This window comes from Scyliorhinus torazame, chromosome 10 (assembly GCF_047496885.1).
Source record: "Scyliorhinus torazame isolate Kashiwa2021f chromosome 10, sScyTor2.1, whole genome shotgun sequence".
NCBI lineage: Eukaryota > Metazoa > Chordata > Chondrichthyes > Carcharhiniformes > Scyliorhinidae > Scyliorhinus > Scyliorhinus torazame.
This window is the reverse complement of record NC_092716.1, coordinates 173862834-173882421: the sequence shown is the minus strand read 5'-3', so window position 1 is coordinate 173882421 and position 19588 is coordinate 173862834. Positions and strand designations below refer to the sequence as shown.

The window sequence follows — 19588 nt, the reverse complement described above, 5'->3', positions numbered from 1 at the left end:
GGTACTTGGGGATTCAGGTAGCGAAGGAATGAACGGGGCTCCATAAGTGGAACTTAATGAAGCTGGTGGAGGAGGCCAGGGAGGATCTTAAGAGGTGGGATACACTGCACTTAACGTTGGCGGGGAGGGTTCAAGTGGTGAAAATGAATATTCTGCCGAGGTTCTTGTTTATCTTTCAGGCTCTCCTGATCTTTATACCAAAGGCCTTTTTTCGGAAAGTGGACACCAATCATTTCTGACTTTGTATGGGCAGGGAAGGTGCCGAGGGTGGGGAGGACCCTGCTACAGAGGCAGCAGGGGGGGATTAGCGTTACCAAACTTGCTTCATTATTATTGGGCAGCGAATGTGGACAAGGTGCGGTGGTGGTGGGAAGGAGAAGGGGGTAGAGTGGGTTAGGATGGAGGAGGAATCTTGTAAGGGGTCTAGTTTGAGGGCTATGGTGAAGACAGCATTGCCAATGGCTCCGAGTAGGTATTCAGGGAGCACAGTGGTGCAGTCCACGTTGAAGATATGGAATCAGCTGAGGAGGCATTTTAGGGTGGAAGGGATGTCGGTGCTAACGCCGCTGTGCGAGAATCATGGGTTTGAGCCGGGGTGGGGGGGGATGGATAGTGTATACAGGAGGTGGAGGGAAGTGGGGCTGGTCAAGGTGAGGATTTGTATTTGGAGGAAGGGTTCGCCAGTCTGGAGGAGCCAAGGGAGAGGGTAAAGCTGCCGAGGGGTAGTGAGTTCAGGTATCTGCAGGTTAGGGATTGTGCACGAGAGGTCTGGAAGGGGTCCCTAGATTGCCGGGATACACCCTGCTGGAGCGACTGCTGCTTCCAGATGTGGAAGGGGAGGGAAGAATTGGGGATATATATAAGTAGCTGGGGGAGCAGGGAGGCGAGCGGGTGGTGGAATGGGAAGCGGAGTTGGGAATGGAGATCAATTGGGGAGTATGGAGTGAGGCACTGCAAAGGGTAAACGGGACCTTCTCTTGTGCAAGGATGAGCCTGATACAGTTTAAGGTGGTGCACAGGGTGCATATGACTCGGGCGAGAATGAGTGGGTTCTTTAGGGGGTAGCAGATGAGCGTGAGAGGTGTGGGTGGGTGCCAGCGAATCATGCGCACATGTTTTGGGGTTGTGAAAAATTGGGAAGATTCTGGGCGGGAGTGTTCGCGGTCTTAGCGAGGATAGTGGAGGAGGAGGTGGACCCGGACCCTTTGGTGGCGATATTTGGGGTTTCAGAGAAGCCAGAGTTCATGGAGAGGAGGAAGGCCGATGTCTTGGCCTTCGCCTCTCTCATTGCACGGCGATGAAAAGGAGTGAAAAAGGAGAAAAATCTGTGCAAACTGTATAGTTAATTGTTGGGAAGAATGTTTCCCAGGATGTGTATTTGCTGTAACCTACTTTGATATTGGTTTGAATAAAATGAGTTAAAAAAAAAGGGAATGGACATTTCCAGGGAAGGTGACAGTGGTGTCTGGGACATTACCTGCAAGGTATGATTCTGTGAGTTGACTGTGGGTCAATCTCTCAATTTTGGCACATGTCCTCAAATGTTAGTCAGGAGGACTTTGTAGGGATGCATCTGCCTTTGTCATTACCAGTGTCTAGGTCGATGCCGGATGGTCCATTCAGTTTAATTTCTTTAAGATTTCATAGCAGTTTTATACCATTGACTTGCTTGCTCAGCTATTTCAGAGGTTATTTGAGAGTCAACCACATTGCTGTGGGTCCAGAGTCACATGTAAGCCAGTCTTGTAAAGACGGCAAATTTCCATCTTGGTAATAATAAGCTTTTTTTCATTCATGTTCCTCATTCACAGTTTCTCATTCATGTTCCAGATGCAAAATCAGTAATTGGCTCCTCAAGGGCATTAGTTTTAATAACAGTGCTTTCATGGTAATCATACTGAGACGAGCTTTTCATTCCAAATTTACTGAAATTATTTAAATTCCAGCAACTGGGGTGGGATTTGAACCGGTGCCCCTAGAACATTAGCAGGGAGCGCATGCAAAAGACAAACCCACACCATAAACTTCGGTACAAACACAAACCTATCCAGAATTTCATATAGATACCTCCACTCTACCCCGTCAAAGGACTTTTCCGCATCCATAGATATAACATCCGCCCCGCTGACGGAGTCATAACTACATTCAGCAGCCTCCTAATGTTACTGGAGAGCTGCCTACCCTTCACAAAACCCATTTGACCCTCAGAGACCACCTCTGGCATGCACCCCTCCAACCTACACGCCAACACCTTCACCAATACTTCACGTCCATGTTCAACAAAGAAATGAGCCTGTAGGACCCACACTCCAATGGGTCCTTCCCCTCCTATGGGATCAACGATATCGATGCCTGTGATAACATTGTTGGCAACTCACCCCTCTCCTTCGCCTCACTGAATATCCCAACAAGTGGGATGCCCACTCTATCGCAAACTGCTTAGAAAACTCCGCCAAAAAACAGTCCGGCCCCGGGGCCTTCCCCGACTGCATTCCCCTGATACAATCCATTACCTCAGCCCCAGTGGCTCCTTCAGTGCTTGCCTCTCCTGCTCCTCCAGCTCTGGAACTTCAACCCATCCAGAAACTGCCCCATATCCCCCGCCTCTCCACCCAGCTCAGTCTTATACAGCTTCTCGTAGAACCCCCGAAACACTCATTTATCTTTTCTGGCTCCGACACCAGCTCCTCCTTCTCTGCCCTTACCTGCAAAATACCCCTGACACCACACCTGGTGGGCCAACATACAACTCTCCTTCTCCCTATACTTGTACTGCACCCCTCTCGCCCTCCACAGCTGCCCCACCGCCTTGTCTATTGTCAACCTATCAAACGTCCCCTGCAATTTCTTCCTTCCTGCCAATAACTCCTTTGTGGGGGCTGCTGAGTATCTCCTATCCACCTCAACTATCTTGTCTGATAGCTGCCGATGCTCCTCACTCCTCCACCTTTCCCTATGAGCCTTAAACAAAATAATCTCATCTCGGACCATCACCTTCAAAGCTTCCCAAAACATTGCTGCTGACACCTCCTGTCCTATCTGTTGTCATCCAATATCCATTTCCAAAGGCACTTCCCAGCGGGCATTACTAGCCAACTCTTAGAAGTGACAGACTTCGCAGAATTTTCTTGTCCTTAAGTTTGAAGCTATCAAAGGGGTTACATGTTGTGCCCCCCATCACCAAGATGCCCGCAACTCAGTACATACAGAAATTGCATGGTGGGTAAGTTCACACTGAGCAACAATTTGCCCATGAATCATAATGTAACCTTTGACTAAAACTTTTTGATTCATTGACACTGCAGTATGCTGTACAGAGTTTCAAAAATTGGTCAATGTTAGATTCCACTGTTTCTCTGAAATTGTTTCATGAAGTAGCAGAAATGCGGCTATGAAATTTGGTTTCATGTATTTATAATTGGGCTGAAGTTTCAACATCTCAGGTGGAGCTTGCAAAATCTAAAAAGCAAATGGAGAAGTTAAGTGTAATTCTAAGACTCCGTGGCTCGTGTTGCTTCAATCAGTTTTGAGACTTGGGACACACGATAGCGTGAGAATTGTTTTAATAATAATAATCTTTATTGCCACAAGTAGGCTTCCATTTACACTGCAATGAAGTTACTGTGAAAAGCCCCTAGCCGCCATATTCCGACACCTGTTCGGGTACACAGAGGGAGAATTCAGAACATCCAATTCACCTTACAGCTCATCTTTCGGGACTTGTGGGAGGAAACCGGAGCACCCGGAGGAAACCCACTCAGACACGGGGAGAACGTGCAGACTCCACACAGACGGTGACCCAAGCCGGGAATCGAACCGGGGACCTTGGAGCTGTGAAGCAACAGTGCTACCCACTGTGCTACCGTGCTGACCATACATTGTTATTATAGCTAGTGTGATTACTAAACTGCAGAGCGCATGTGAAAAGTGTAACTAGAATGCTGGTTTCAGAGCCAAGGCAGACAAACTGAGGGAAGATTGTAATAGTTCCGGGATTCGCAGAATTATTCAAAAATGTATTTTAGTTACACGGGGTAGTTGTGGTACCAAGGTTAATGACAGGAAATAAACTTAGGGTGGGATTTTCTGGCCTCCCCATTGCATGTTTTCCGTCAGTGGTGGTGGCTCGACAATGGCCGCCAGTGGACTCATCTGGTCCCACTCATTCTAGACAGCCCAGGCCTTGTTGACCCAATCTCTACTCATAGTCTTTTGAACCGTTGCTGCAGTCATTCGATTGCAAGTGTATCCTTTCTTGGATAAGGAGACCAAAACTGCACACAATAGCCCAGATGTGGTCTCACCAAGGCCCTGTACAGCTGAACTAAGATATCCTTGCTCCTGTACTCAAGTCCTCTTCAATGAAGGTCAGATACCATTTGCCTTCCTTATTTTTTGAAAAACATTTTATTGGAGGCATTTTCAAATACATACATAACAAAGAAGAAATAACACAAAGACCAACCGCGGCAACAGCAAACACCCAAAACACCCTTGCACCCACCCAACCATCTCCCCCCCACTCTACCCGCTGCCACCCCAGCACTTGCCCCCCCTTTTTAAGTTTTAACCCAACGTGAACTGAAAAAAGAGAACCGCCCCCCACATCCCCGCTAATGACTCAATAATTCTTAAAGAAGTCAATGGTCAGCTTCCACCTAGAGGAGAAGCCCTCCTCTGCCCACCTAATGGCAAACATATTCTTCTCTAAGTGCAGGAACTCTGTCAAATCGCTCACCCACAGCCCGACACTCGGTAGCTTCAGGCTATCAGGGAGGCAAAGGCCAATACATCAGCCTCTCCCCCCATCTGCGCTCCCGAATCCTCTGAAATATTGCCACCCCTACGGACTCAGAGGTACTGTTACCCCCAAAATCTTTGACATCATATCTGCAAATCCCGTCCAAAACCCCCTCAACTTTGAACACTCCCAAAACATATAGACATGGTTTACAAGCACCCCCCCCCCCACCCCCCCCCCCCCCCACCATCCCCGCACACTGCCCGCAATATCATCCAGCCCCCAAAAGAACCGACTCATCCTGGATACCTACCGCAAAATTCAACTTATGCAACTGAGCCCAACTCCGCGCTACTTGTATCCCAACTTAACAAAAACTCGGCCCAACCAATCGGAGTGGCAGCCCTCCAAACTCCAACTCCTCTCCTGTCCCCAGGCATTAACTGGGAATATCTCACTTTTCCCCATGTTGAACTTATACCCCAGAAAGAGACCAAACACTCCCAAAATCCCCATGATTCTGTCAAAGCTTCCTACCCTACGATGCAGATTATCCGGCCCTGGGGCTTTATCGGCATTCGGTTACATTAATTTCTTCAGCACTATTACTAATTTGCTCCATTTCCTCTTTCTCACAAGCCTCCTGGTTCCCTATCATTTCGAGGAATTATTGATCTGCCAATTTGTTGTTTCCCATTATAAATGCTCCTGTACAGACTGTAAGCGACCTGCATTTGTCTTCACTCATCATTTTCGGTTTACCTACTTATAGAATCTTTTACAGTCTGCTTTTATGTTACTTGCAAGTCTTTTTTGGAAATTATTTTTATTAAATATTTAACACTTCATACAAAAGAATATAAAAGATGTGAACCATGACAAATATTTTCAACAAAATTCCATAAACGAACGCTTTTTAAAAAGACTCTCACCCCTACCCCCACCACTCGGACGACCCCTCTTATAAACAAACAAAACCCCCTTACATTCTAACAGTGCCAATTCTTTCACGTATACTGTAAACGGCCGCCACCTTCGATAGAACCCCACGATTGACCCTCTCAAGGTGTATTTGACCTTATTGAGGTGCACAAACGCCATCAAATCACCCAGCCACATCTAAGCCTTCGGCAGTGCTAATTTCCAGCCAGGACATCCTCCCCTGCGCCCTGCTGTTCCTGCTGTTCTGTCACATCAGAGACCCCAAAAATCACATCCAGTGAGCAGGGTTACACCCCCACATTCAGGATTTCCGAAATGGTGTCAAAAAAGGACCCACGAAGCTCTACCGGCCTGGTGAACGACCAGAGAATGCGTGTGTGATGTGCAGATCCCCTTGAACAACGCTCGCACCTATCTTCTGTCCCAACAAAAAAGCGGCTCATCCTCGCTCTAGTGAGATGCGCTCGGAAAACTACCCTTAACTGAATGAGGCTCAGCCTTACGCAAGACAATTACTCTCCCCAATGCCTCACACCACACCCCTTCCTCCAGTATCGGCCCCAACTCCTCCATCCATTTTGCCTTTACCCTCTCAATTTAGTAAGTATCTATTTGATAAGTATTATTTTTTAACTTATTTATTAATTAGTTCTAGAAATGGCGGTTAGATAGATAAAATGCTTCACTTGTGATATGTGGGAGGTCCGTGAAGCTGCCAGTATTCTAGACAACTACATTTGCAGGAAGTGCACCCAATTGCAGCTCCTCACGGACTACATGGATCAGTTGGAGCAATAGTTGGATGCACCTTGGAGCTTGCAGGTGAAGGAAAGTGTGGTAGATGGGAGTTTTAGAGATGTGCTTACACCCAAGATGCAGGAAGATAGATGGGTGACTATTAGAAGGGCAGGCAGTCAGTGGAGGAATCATCTGTGGCTGCCCCCCTCTCTAACAAGTATACCATTTTGGATACAGTTTGGGGTTTGGCCTATCAGAGGAAAACAACAGCAGCAGCCAGAACAGTGGCACCACGACTGGGACGGAGAAACACGCTGCTAGTGGGGGTGCACCGCACCAGAAAACTGGTGCAACGCGACAGAGAATCCCACCCATGACCTCTAAGGTTCTAATCTCAGGATTACTCCCAGTGCCATGTGCCAGTGAGGTTAGAAATAGTAAGATAGTACAGCTAAACAGCTGGTATAGGAGGGAGCGTTTCAGATATCAAGACCATTGAGATCTCTTTCAGGGCAGGTGGGACCTGTGCAATAAGGACAAACAGGTTGAATCTAAACTGGAGGGGCATAAATATCCTGGCCACGAGTTTTGCTAATGTCACACGGGAGGGTTTAAAATAGTGTGGCAGGGGGTGCTTTTCTAACTTGAAAGAGTTTTTCAAAGAGGTCACAAAGATGATTGATGCAGGTAGGGCAGTGGATGTTGTCTATATGGACTTCAGTAAGGCCTTTGACAAGGTCCCTCATGGTAAACTGGTACAAAAGGTGAAGTCACACGGGAACAGGGGTGAGCTGGCAAGATGGATACAGAATTGGCTAGGTCATAGAAAGCAGAGAGTAGCAATGGATGGGTGCTTTTCTAATTGGAGGGCTATGACCAGTGGTGTTCCGCAGGGATCAGTGCTGGGACCTTTGCTGTTCGTAGTATATATAAATGATTTGGAGGTAAATGTAACTGGTCTGATTAGTAAGTTTGCAGACGACACAAAGGTTGGTGGAATTGCAGATAGCAATGAGGACTGTCAGAGGATACAGCAGGATTTAGATTGTTTGGAGACTTGGGCGGAGAGATGGCAGATGGAGTTTAATCCGGACAAATGTGAGGTAATGCATTTTGGAAGGTCTAATGCAGGTAGGGAATATACAGTGAATGGTAGAACCCTCAAGAGTATTGAAAGTCAGAGAGATCTAGGTGTACAGGTCCACAGGTCACTGAAAGGGGCAACACAGGTGGAGAAGGTAGTCAAGAAGACATACGGCATGCTTGCCTTCATTGGCTGGGACATTGAGTATAAGAATTGGCAAGTCATGTTGCAGCTGTATAGAAACTTAGTTAGGCCACACTTGGAGTATAGTGTTCAATTCTGGTCGCCACACTACCAGAAGGGTGCGGAGGCTTTAGAGAGGGTGTAGAAGAGATTTACCAGGATGTTGACTGGTATGGAGGGCATTAACTATGAGGAGTGGTTGAATAAACTCGGTTTGTTCTCACTGGAACAACGGAGTTTGAGGGGCGACCTGATAGAGGTCTACCAAATTATGAGGAGCATAGACAGAGTGGATAGTCAGAGGCTTTTTCCCAGGGTAGAGGGGTCAATTACTAGGTGGCATTGGTTTAAAGTGCGAGGGGCAAGGTTTAGAGGGGATGTACGAGGCAAGTTTTTTTACACAGAGGGTAGTGGGTGCCTGGAACTCGCTATCGGAGGAGGCGGTGGAAGCAGGGACGATAGTGATATTTAAGGGGCATCTTGACAAATACATGAATAGGATGGGAATAGAGGGATACGGACCCAGGAAGTGTAGAAGATTGTAGTTTAGACGGGCAACATGATCGGCACGGGCTTGGAGGGCCGAAGGGCCTGTTCCTGTGTTGTACTTTTCTTTGTTCTTTGTTCTTTCTGAATGGACGGCTCTGACTAGTGGTGTTCCACAGAGATCAGTGCTGGAACCTTTGCTGTTTGTAATTTCTCAATGATTTGGAGGTAAATGTAACTGGTCTGATTAGTAAGTGGGCGGATGATAGAGGTTTGTGGAATTGCGGATAGCGATGAGGACTGTCAGAGGATACAGCAGGATTTAGATCGGTTGGAGACTGGGGCAGAGAGATGGCAGATGGACTTTAATCTGGTTAAATGTGAGGTAATGCATTTTGGAAAGTCTAATACAGGTGGGAAATATACAGTAAATGGCAGAACCCTCAAGTGTATTGACAGGCAGAGGGATCTGGGTGTACATGTCCACAGGTAACAAGGGGCAATGCACGTGGAGAAGGTAGTCAAGAAGGCATACAGCATGCGTGCCTTCAGCGGACGGGACATTGAGTATGAAAATTGGTAAGTCATGCTGCAGCTGTATAGAATTTTATTCAGGCCGCACATGGAATATAGTGTTCAATTCTGGTCGCCACACTACCAGAAGGATGTGCCGACTTTGGAGAGGGTAGAGAAGAGTTTTACCCGGATGTTGCCTGGTATGAAGGGCATTGGCTATGAGGAGAGGTTGGGTAAACTCTATTTGTTCTCACTTGAACGTCGGAGATTGAGGGGCGACCTGATAGAAGTCTACAAAATTATGAGGGACATGAACAGAGTGGATAGTCAGAAGCATTTTCCCAGGGTGGAAGATTCAATTACTAGGGGACATAGGTTTGAGGTGCGAGGGACAAAGTTAGACGAGATGTACGAAGGAAGCTTTTTACACAGAGGGTAGTGGGTGCCTGGAACTCGCTGCCGGAGGAGGTGGTGGAAGCAGGGACAATAATGACATTTAAGGGCTGTCTTGACAAATACATGAATAGCATGGAAATAGAGCGATACGGACCCCAGAAGTGTAAAAGGTTTAGGTTAGACAGGCAGTATGGTCGGCACAGGCCGAAGAGCCTGTTCCTGTGCTGTCCCTTTCTTTGTTCTTTGCTGAACTGAACCCAACTCCTGCCCCACTATTTGTTCGTACATCCCGGAGATACTACCCTCCACATCGATCCTGTGCAGGATAAAATCCCCTCCAACGAGGTGGACGGCTAAAGCACTGGGAATCACAGAAAATACTGCTTAACCCAGTTCCCTACCTGAAGGTACCTAAATACATCCACGTCCGAAAGCCCATATTTCTCCTTTAATTCCTCTAAGCTAGTGAACCATCCCTCCAAAAATAGATTCCCATCTTCTCCAGCCCTCTCTCCTTCCAAGCACTAAATGTGGCATCCAGCCTTGCTGGCTCAAATAGGTGATGAGCACCGCTCACAATGCTGCCCCCAATTCAAAATGTTGACGGAGCTGCTTCTAAATTTTTAGCGTGGCCACCACCACTGGATTTGTGGGATATTTTGTCGCCGGCACCAGAAGTGGCACAATTACCAACGCTCCCAAGCTCATCTCCCTAACTGACTCCGATTCCATCCGCACCCAGAGGGCCCTGAGGCCCCCACACCACTCCAGCACCTTATCCACACTAGCCGCCCAATAATAATATAATAAATTTGGCAGCGCGAGGCCCCTACCTGTCTCTCCCTCTGAAGCACCCCCATTCGAATCCTTGGGACCTTGCCCACCCAGTTATATCCAGCAATAAGCCGGTCCACGTCATGAATAAATGATTTGGGCAGAAATACCGGGAGGCACTGGAACAGGAATAGGAATCTAGGCAATATATTCACTCTAACCGACTGAACTCAGCCTGCCAGCGATAGCAGGAGACTGTCCCACCTCTGCAGGTCTGCCTTGACCCTCCACACCAAGCCAGTAAAATCCAGCTTCCATAGTCGTCCCCAATCTTCTGCCACCTGTACCCCTAAGTACCGGAGGCTGATCCCTGTCAATCAAAATGGCAACCCCCTCAGTCTAGTTCCTCCTCCCACTGCCCCTCACACAAAATATTCACTTTTCCCTATATTCTCTTTATAACCAGAGAAATCCCCAAATCGCCACAAAATCTCCATGATGTTTCCAATAGATGTCTCTGGATCCCTGATGCATAACAGCAAATCGTCAGCATATAACGATACCCTGTGCTCCACACCCCCACCCCCCCACTAACTATCCCATTCCATTCCTTCGAGGCCCCCAACGCCATAGCCAACAGCTCAATTGCTATTACAAACAACAAAGGAGACAGCGAACATCCGTGCCTCGTGCCCTGCAATAACCGAAACATTAGCAAACGGTGCTGCATATAGCAGCTGCACCTGGGACACAACTCCCAGACCCAGCCCAAATGTTTCCACTGTGAAAAGGTACCCCCACTCCACCCGATCAAACACCTTTGCTGCGCCTGACGCACAATAATCTCTAGCACTGGACCGGTCGCAGGAGTAAGCATCACATTAAGCAACCGGCGCACATTCGCTAACAGTCTCTGCCCTTTCACAAACCCAGTCTGATCTTTCCCTATCAATTCCGGGAGGCTCCAGTCTTAAAACCAACATCGTGGCCAGCAATATGGCATCTACATTCAACAGGGTGATCGGACGGTATGACCCACAGTCCTTGAGGTCTTTGTCTTTTTTCAAGAGCAGCGAGATGGACGCCTGCCCCAATGTCCTTGGAGGGCTCCCCTCTCCAAGGAGTCCCTAAACATGCCCAGTAACAATGGACCCAACTGATCCATGAACTTTTTAAAAAACTCCACCTGGAACCCATCCGGCCACGGTGCCTTCCCTGACTGCATCTGCTCCATGGATTTCCACCAAATAAAGCGAGGCCACCAACTCATCCCGCAGCTCCTCACCCACCTTGGGAAATTCCAGAATCCCGAAAAACTCCGCCATCCCACGTCCATCTTTTGGTGATTACAACTGATATAACTCCTCATAAAAAGCCTTGAATGCACAATTCACCTCCTCCAGACCAACTTACCCTCCTCAACCTGAGCAACCCCCCTATCCGCCTCCAGCTGCCTTAATTGATAAGCTAAAAGCTGACTTGCCTTCTCCCCACACTCGTACACTGCCCCTTTTGCTTGCCTTAACTGCCGCACCACCTTGTCCATTGACATCCTGCACATCAACAATTCAGCAGTCGGATACCTCGCATATCTACAATCCATGTTTAAAATCTTATCCACCAATTTCTGGCACTCCTCTCTAGCTTCAGAAACCATTATAATCTCTCCCCTGATCACCACTTTCAATGTCTCTCACAGAATTGAGGGTGAGACCTCACCATTATCATTATACATAATGTATTCCTGAATGGCCCTTGGAATTCACCACGGACCCCCAAATCTGACAACAACCCAACATCTAACTGCCAACTCCCAGCGCCAGGTCCACCCAATGTGGGGCATGATCTGAAATCACTACTGCCGAATATTCAGTGTCCTAACTCCTGCTGGTAGAGTTCTACTTATAAGGAAGAAATCAATCCACGAATACACTTTGTTATTATTGGGAAAAATTAGAACTCCCTCTCCCCCAGGTGTGCTAACCTCCATAGGCCCACCCCTCTCCCAACCTCTTTCATGAACGTGGACAATACTCTCGCCATCCCAGCCGGGGCCAGCGATCTTGGCCTGGATTGATCCACCTTCGGGTCCAGCACGCAATTCATTTCACCCCCCAGACTGATTTTAGATTTTCTAAGACAAAATCTACTCAATATTGCACTGAGTTCATCCTTAACGAACAACACCACCCCACCTTTTTTTCTTTATGCCTGACCTTCCTAAATATGAAATGCCCTTGGATATACAATGTCTCTTGTTCCCTCCTCACCAAGCTCTCTCAGTCACCTAACTCCAACATAAGCACTCTACTGTAGTCCAAAGCTGCACTTGCTCAGTCACCAAACTCCAACGTAAGCACTCTACTGCAATCTAAAACTGCACTCCAGCACAGACAAAGCTGCACTTTAAGATAGCCTACTTTTATACTACTACTAATAATAATAACAATATCTCGCCGTTGGAAACCTGTTTAAGTTAGTTTTCAGCTGCAAGCAAAGTCTGTATAAGATCCGCTTTAAAGCTGGACTAAAATGCATCTTCTTCCAACCCAAACAGAAATTTTAGTTAGCTGCTAAAATAAAGACATATTGGACTCTAGATATAAATTAACCATTAATTTAACCCTTAAATTCTCTTCAGTCACCAAACTCCAATTTAAGCACTCTACTGCAGTCCAAGGAGAGACAGAGAGGTTCACAGAGAAAATTCCAGAGCTTGGACATAGACAGCTGAAGTCAAAATGCCAACGGTGCGGAAAAGAAAGTTAGGGATTAACAAAATGCCAGAGTTAGAAGACAGCTCCATTCTTGGAGTGTTCTGGAGCTGGATGTGCTTATAGAGACAGGGAGAGATGAGGCCATGGAGGGGTTTGAACATAAAAATTGCAATTATCCTCATCCTAAGATCAGGTATACGTCCGGTATGGTGCTGAGGACCTGGATTCAATCCCGGCCCCGGGTCGCTATCCGTATGGAGTTTGCACATTCTCCCCGTGTCTTTGTGGGTTTTTGCTCCCACACCCAAAGATGTGCAGGTTAGGTGGATTGGCCACACTAAATTGTCCCTTAATTGGGAAAAACAAATTATTGGGTACTCTAAAACATTTTTTACATAAACTGCGTATGGGTCCGGTAAGGAGAATGCCATGCCCCCACTGACTTGTCACAAGACCAGGCCTCATTAAAATACACCAGAGTCGCATTAAAACACACCAGAGCCTCATCAAAATACACCGGAGTCTCATTAAAACACACCAGAGCCTCATTAAAATACACCAGCTTGACTCTTGTCCAAATCCATCATCAATGACATCAAACCATTAGATACATGTGAGAGGAGGTAGCAGTTAGAGAACTACAGGGACAATCTTTAGCAGTCAAATATCCTTGAATAATTTAAGAATCTGTTGGAAGCTGTGATGAAGCCCTGGGTGGGATTATTTTAGATGAATGAACCTGGAATGGGCAAAAGGGCTTTCTTTCCCCATGTTTATCTTGCAAAATACTATGTGAACAGTAGACAGCTCTGACATGAAGAGACTTGTTCATGAAAATATTGCCACAGCTTCAAGAAATTTCAACACATCACCATCTCTCAAATCAAGAGATGGCTGACAAGAAATGAATGCTCCCTTTCCACAGTTTCCAATTCTTGATTAGACCTCTCATAAGAACAAGGGCAGCACAAGTGGATAGCACTGTAGCTTCACAGCGCCACAGTCCCAGGTTTGATTCCCCACTGGGTCACTGTCTGTGCGGAGTCTGCACGTTCTCCCCGTGTCTGCGTGGGTTTCCTCCGGGTGCTCCGCTTTCCTCCCACAGTCCAAAGACGTGCAGGCTAGGTGGATTGGCCATGATAAATTGCCCTTAGTGACCAAAAAGGTTATGAGGGGTAATTGGGTTACGGGGATAGGGTGGAAGTGAGGGTTTAAGTGGGTCGGTGCAGATTCATTGGGCCGAATGGCCTCCTTCTGCACTATATGTTCTATGACTATGAGCTATAGGAACAGGAATTGGCCATTTGGCCTGCTCCACCATGCAATAAGATCATTACTGAAATCAGCTACCTCTTTCTACTCTATCCACAGATCCCTTGAAACCCTTAGTATCAAACACATGCAGCGGAATGCTGCTTCGGCGGGATCTTCCAGTCCGCCGGCAGCGTACCCATGCCCGCGGGTTTCCCGACGGCATGGGGTGGCCATGATGGGAAACCCGCTGCTGGCGGGGGCGCATCACACTTGAAAAAGCGGCTGGTAGATCGGAGATTCACATCCGTGAAGTCTGACATGAATATGCACAATGACGGTGCATCCACAGCACGCTAGGGTAGAGAATTCCAAATGTCCGTAACCCTTTGACTGAAGAATTTTCTCCTCTGAATAGCCAATTGTAGGCTCACGGCTGCAGTTCATTTATCATGATCGTGCCCATCAAATCAACTAAACTAACATTAAATAATCAGCATCATTATACTAGTGTTTGTTATGTTAGCTGTGAGCGTTTTCTTTATTGAGAAGGACAAGGGTTAAAAATCCTATCAGGCTATAAAAGAAGCCATTATCCACTTGACTTTCCTGGGGCTACTTACAGTGATCAAGGTTATTCAAGTGGCGATACCGCCTGATTCTAAGGCTCCACAAGCAGCAAAGCTACACCAGAGAAAGCACAAGTCAATAAAATGGCACATGAATGAAGCGCCCTTTGCACAGAATTACCTATTTCACAATAAAGCAAATAATGAGATAATGAGTACAGATAGGCTGTGCTCCATAAAATGAACTTTATGCTCATTGTACTGGATTTGTTCAAATAAAGTCCAATGCTCAATTTCATATTCTTCAAACGAACTTCACTCAGTCTTTATTTCTGGGCGCCAGTTTAGCTCGGTTGGCTGGACAGCTGGTTTATGATGCAGAGAAAGGCCAACAGCTTGAGTTCAATTCCCATACCAGCTGAGGTTATTCATGAAGACTCCGCCTTCTCAACCTTGCTCCTTGCCCGAGGTGTGGTGACCCTCAGGTGAAATCACCATTAATCGGACTTCCGGTGGTGGCCATGGTATGAGCGGTCGCACATTTGGTGGCTCCCGCTCATGGTGGTATTTTGGGGCATTTTCCACGGCTAACAGGTGGATGTGTTGATCAAAAAAGATGCAGGAGGAGTGGAAGGAGAGAATGTCCCACTGGGGGATGGATTTGTGGACCAGAAATGGTCTAAAAAGAAAGGAACAGTTGGAGCAAGTTGGAGTTGTGCCTGCGACACTGGGGAAGATGGAGGAGGGTCAGGGACCGACCCCACCCTCTCAATGGTCGACGGAACAGTTGGTGGGCTTCCTGAATGAGAAGTTCACCCAGCAGAGGAAGGAGAATTTGGCTAGGGTGGTGGACCCGATAAAGACAGGGATTGACCGCCTGGAATCGAGGTTGGAGGTCCCGAGCCAGGCGATCCAGAAGGTGGGGGAGACGGTGGGGGAGCACAAGGAGCAGCTTGCCTCGATGGTGGCCGAGTTGGGGGTGATGCGGGACAATCAGAGCTGGCTGCAGGAGAAGGCAGAGGACTTGGGGGTCCCGCAGGCAGAATTTGAGGATCATAGGGCTGCTGGAGGGAAGCGAGGGAGGGGACTCTGGCACACACGTAGCTCAGATGTTCGAGAAGTTGCTCGAGAAGGGGCATTTGAATGACCATTGGAAGTGGACCGGGTGCACAGGGCAACAAGCTGATGAGGAAGCCCCAGGGCAACAAGCTGCCGAGGGCGATGTTGGTGCGCCTGCATCGGTTCCTGGATAAGGAGCGGATCCTGAGGTGGGCCAGGCAGACAAGGTGTTGTACCTGGGAGGCAGACAGCTGCGTGTGTATCAGGACCTGGGTGCGGAGCTGGCCGAGGGCAGAGGGAGCTTCAACAAGGTGAAGGCAGCCTTTTTTAAGGAGGGGGTGAAATTTGATATGCTGTACCCGGCGGGCCTGTGGATGACCTATAAAGGTCGTGAGCTGTACTTTGCGATGCCTGAGGTTCGAGAAAATTAAGTTCGCCCTGAGGGACTCAATGGAAGGGTTTGCCCGGAGATGGCAGCCGTTTGTCGACTTCTTTGGTAGGGACTAATCTGTCAGCAGTATGGAGGAGGGGAGGAAGCAGCCCCTGATCATCTCGGGCTATGGTGACTTTACTTACTTACTTTATTGCTCAGAAGAATTCAAGGAAAGGTAAACTAAATATTCTGAGTTAAAGAAACAATTGTAGTAACCAGATTTAAAGTGGGACGGCAGCCTTAAAAGGCAAAACAAATGTTTGATGCCATTTTAATACAGTCTAGGAATCAAGAGTCAAGCAGTTTGCACCACAGTCAAGACAAAGAAATCCTAAAGGGTTGGTGTAAAATCGTAAACTGGATTTATTGTTTAAAGTGGAGCAGAAGTGTCATTTGGAAAACTTGGCCCGGGATTCTCCGACCCTGAGCCGGGCCGGAGAATCCCCGGGGAGACGAGAGAATCTCCTGCCGCCCCGACGCTGGCTTACCGAATCTCCGGCACCGATTCTCGGGCGACCGCGGGATCGCCGCCACGCTGGTCGGGGCCCATTGAAAGCAGCCCCCAGGCGATTCTCCAGGCCCCGACGGACCGAGTGGCTGCCAAGTTCGGCCGAGTCCCACCGGCATGGGTTACTCAGGTTCCACAAAGTGGGACCTGGAAGGTGCGCCTGTGGGGGCCGTCCTGGAAGAGGGGCGGGGGGGGATCCGACCCCGGGAGGGCCTCCACGGTGGCCTGGTCCGCGATCGGTGCCTACCGATCGGCCGGCGGGCTGGTTCCGTGAGGGCCTATGTTCCTCTGCGCCGGGCCCCTGTAGGGTTCCGCCATATTGCCCGGGGGCCGGCGAGTAGACGGGAGCCCACACGTATGCGGGGAATCACGCCGGCCGTTCCGCGCCAGCTGGAGCTGCGGGGACCACTCCACCGCTGACCTAGCCCCCGAGGAACGGGAGCATTCCTGATTATCGGGGACCGTTGATGCCGGAGTGGTTGGCACCGCTTTTCATGCCGGCATCAGAATTTGGCCGTAGGTTTGGAGAATCCCACCCCTGGTCTGGATTTTGGAATGCAAACCGCTAAGGGAAAGCACAATTATGAGAGAAGATCTTTAAATGTGATTTTGAGAGTGGAATTTGGAAACTCTCATGTGACAATCTTTTGGGGGGATTCTGAGGAGACATCCACAAACATTCAGGGGTTCAGTGCAGAATGCGTGTTTTTGGCCACAGTCATTTTGTGTTATTAACAGGGACTTTGTGTTAATGAGGCCATTGTAGATTTAGATGTACTTGGAATCTGTACTAATCCTGAAACTTTATGTAATTGCTAAAATAAGGAGGGAGTAAAGGCATTGTATCATAATCCAATTGTTTCATATTTTATAAATGTTTTTTCTTGTTGTTAAAACTAATTAGCAGTCCTATGACTCTGTTCCACATGTTTTATTAAAAATAAATAAAAGCTACGGTCTTTTGAGCCAGAGTTCCATTCTGGGATCTTCCCATCCAGTTATAATATCAACTGGGATTGTTACACGGGACTAAGGCCTCACTTTCGATATTTTAATAAAATGTGTGTATACATATTGTATATATATGTACTATAAACACATGTATATATATCTCCGCATGCCTCATACCTAATCTCAAAAATTTATAAAGACGCTTTACAACTCTTGAAATTGGGCTTTAGCGTCCTGCCCCACAGAGCCAAGACTATCACGGTGTGCACTGCATCGTCAGAGCAGGAAACCTCACATTGGCAGCTGCGCCATCAAAGACTAGGGCGGGATTCTCGGCAAACCGGCGGGGCGGGCCACTCCTGCTCCGAAGAGTGGCGTGGACCACTCCGGCGTTGGGTTGCCCCGAAGATGCGGAATCCTCCGCACCTTCAGGGGCTAGGCCGGCAGCGGAATGTTTGGTGCCACGCCAGTCGGCGCGGAATGGCTTGGTGCCACATCAACCGGCTCCGAAGGGCCTCCGCCGGCCGGCGAGAGTTGGCGCATGCACGGAAGCGCCAGCGTGTGCTGGCGTCACCCCAGCACATGGGCAGGGTGGGTTCTTTTTTATAATAAACATTTTGAGATTTTTTTGGTTTTACAATAACAAAAAAATAAACAATATACATTAGTCTATAAACATAGTGCAAAAAGCCTGCTTCCTCCCTTACAGGTCCCACATTTATTAACCCCCTACTCTAAACTAAACTAACCCCGCCCCTTTCTGCTGACGTTTAATTTTCTGCAACGAAGTCGACGAACGGTTGCCACCTCTGGGCGAACCCCAACAGTGACCCTCTCAAGGCGAACTTGATTTGCTCCAAACAGAGAAAGCTAGCCATGTCAGATAGCCAGGTCTCTGACTTCGGGGTCTTTGAGTCCCTCCAAGCTAATAATATCCGTCTCCGGGCTACCAGGGAAGCAAAGGCCAGAACGTCTGCCTCTTTCTCCTCCTGGATTCCCGGATCTCCCGTCACCCTGAAAATCCCCACCTCTGGACTCAGCGCCACCCTTGTTTTCAACACCGTGGATATGACGTCTGCAAACCCCTGCCAAAATTCCCTGAGCTTTGGGCATGTCCAAAACATGTGGACATGGTTCGCTGGTCCCCCCGCACACCTTGCACACCTATCTTCTACACCAAAAAAACTGCTCATCCAGGCCACTGTCATGTGAGCCCGGTGAACGACCTTGAACTGTATCAGGCTGAGCCTGGCGCATGTTGTGGACGCGTTGACTCTACTCAATGCCTCCGCCCAGAGACCATCCTCTATCTCACCTCCTAACTCTGTGTTCCACTCCCCCCCGGAACAGCCTCTTCAAGCCCCTTGAGGCTCTCAGCGCAATTGCTAGCGGCTCTATAGCTAGCACAAACAACAGAGGGGAGAGGGGGCACCCCTGTCTCTTCCCCCGATGTAGCCTAAAATAGTCCAATGTCATCCGTACGCTGGCCACAGGAGTCTGATACAGAAGCCTGACCCAGTCAATAAAGCCCCGCCCAAAACCGAACCGTCCCAGTACCTCCCACAGATATTCCTATTCTACTCGATCAAAAGCCTTCTCTGCATCTATTGCGACCACTACCTCCACTCTCTACCTTCTGGGGGCATCATGATCGCATTTAGCAACTTCTTACATTGGACACCAACTGCCTTCCCTTAACGAACCCTGTCTGGTCCTCCCCAATCACGTCCGAAACAGTCTTCAATCCTAGAGGACAAAATTTTAGCCAACAGTTTGGCATCCACATTCAATAGGGATATCGGCCTGTAGGACCCACACAGCTCCAGATCCTTACCCCGCTTCAGAATCAGCGAGATCGTGGCCTGTGACATCGTCAGGGGAAGCACCCCTTTCTCCCTTGCCTCATTGAATGTCCTCATCAACAGCGGCCCCATTATCCCAGCGAACTTTTTATAGAACACCGCTGGGTACACATCCGGCCCCGGGCTTTACCCGATTGCATGGCCTTCAACCTCTCCGCTATCTCTTCGATCCCGATCGGGGCCCCCAGCTCTTCTACCAGCTCCCCATCCACCTTCGGGAAATCCAGCCCTCCTAGGAAGTGCCTCATCCCCTCTGGCCCCGGTGGGGGTTCCGACCCATACAGCCTACTATAAAACTCTTTAAATGCCTTATTCACCCCTGCTGAGTCTTCCACCAGGTTCCCGTCTCCATCCTTTGTTTTCCCTATCTCCCTGGCT

General features: G+C 48.4%; 1 protein-coding gene across 2 annotated transcripts in view; it reads right to left on the bottom strand.

Annotated features, from left to right (window-relative positions):
• LOC140431052 (anoctamin-9-like) overlaps nt 1-19588 on the bottom strand; it is a 368406-nt gene that overhangs the window by 342531 nt on the left and 6287 nt on the right. The window lies entirely within an intron of this gene.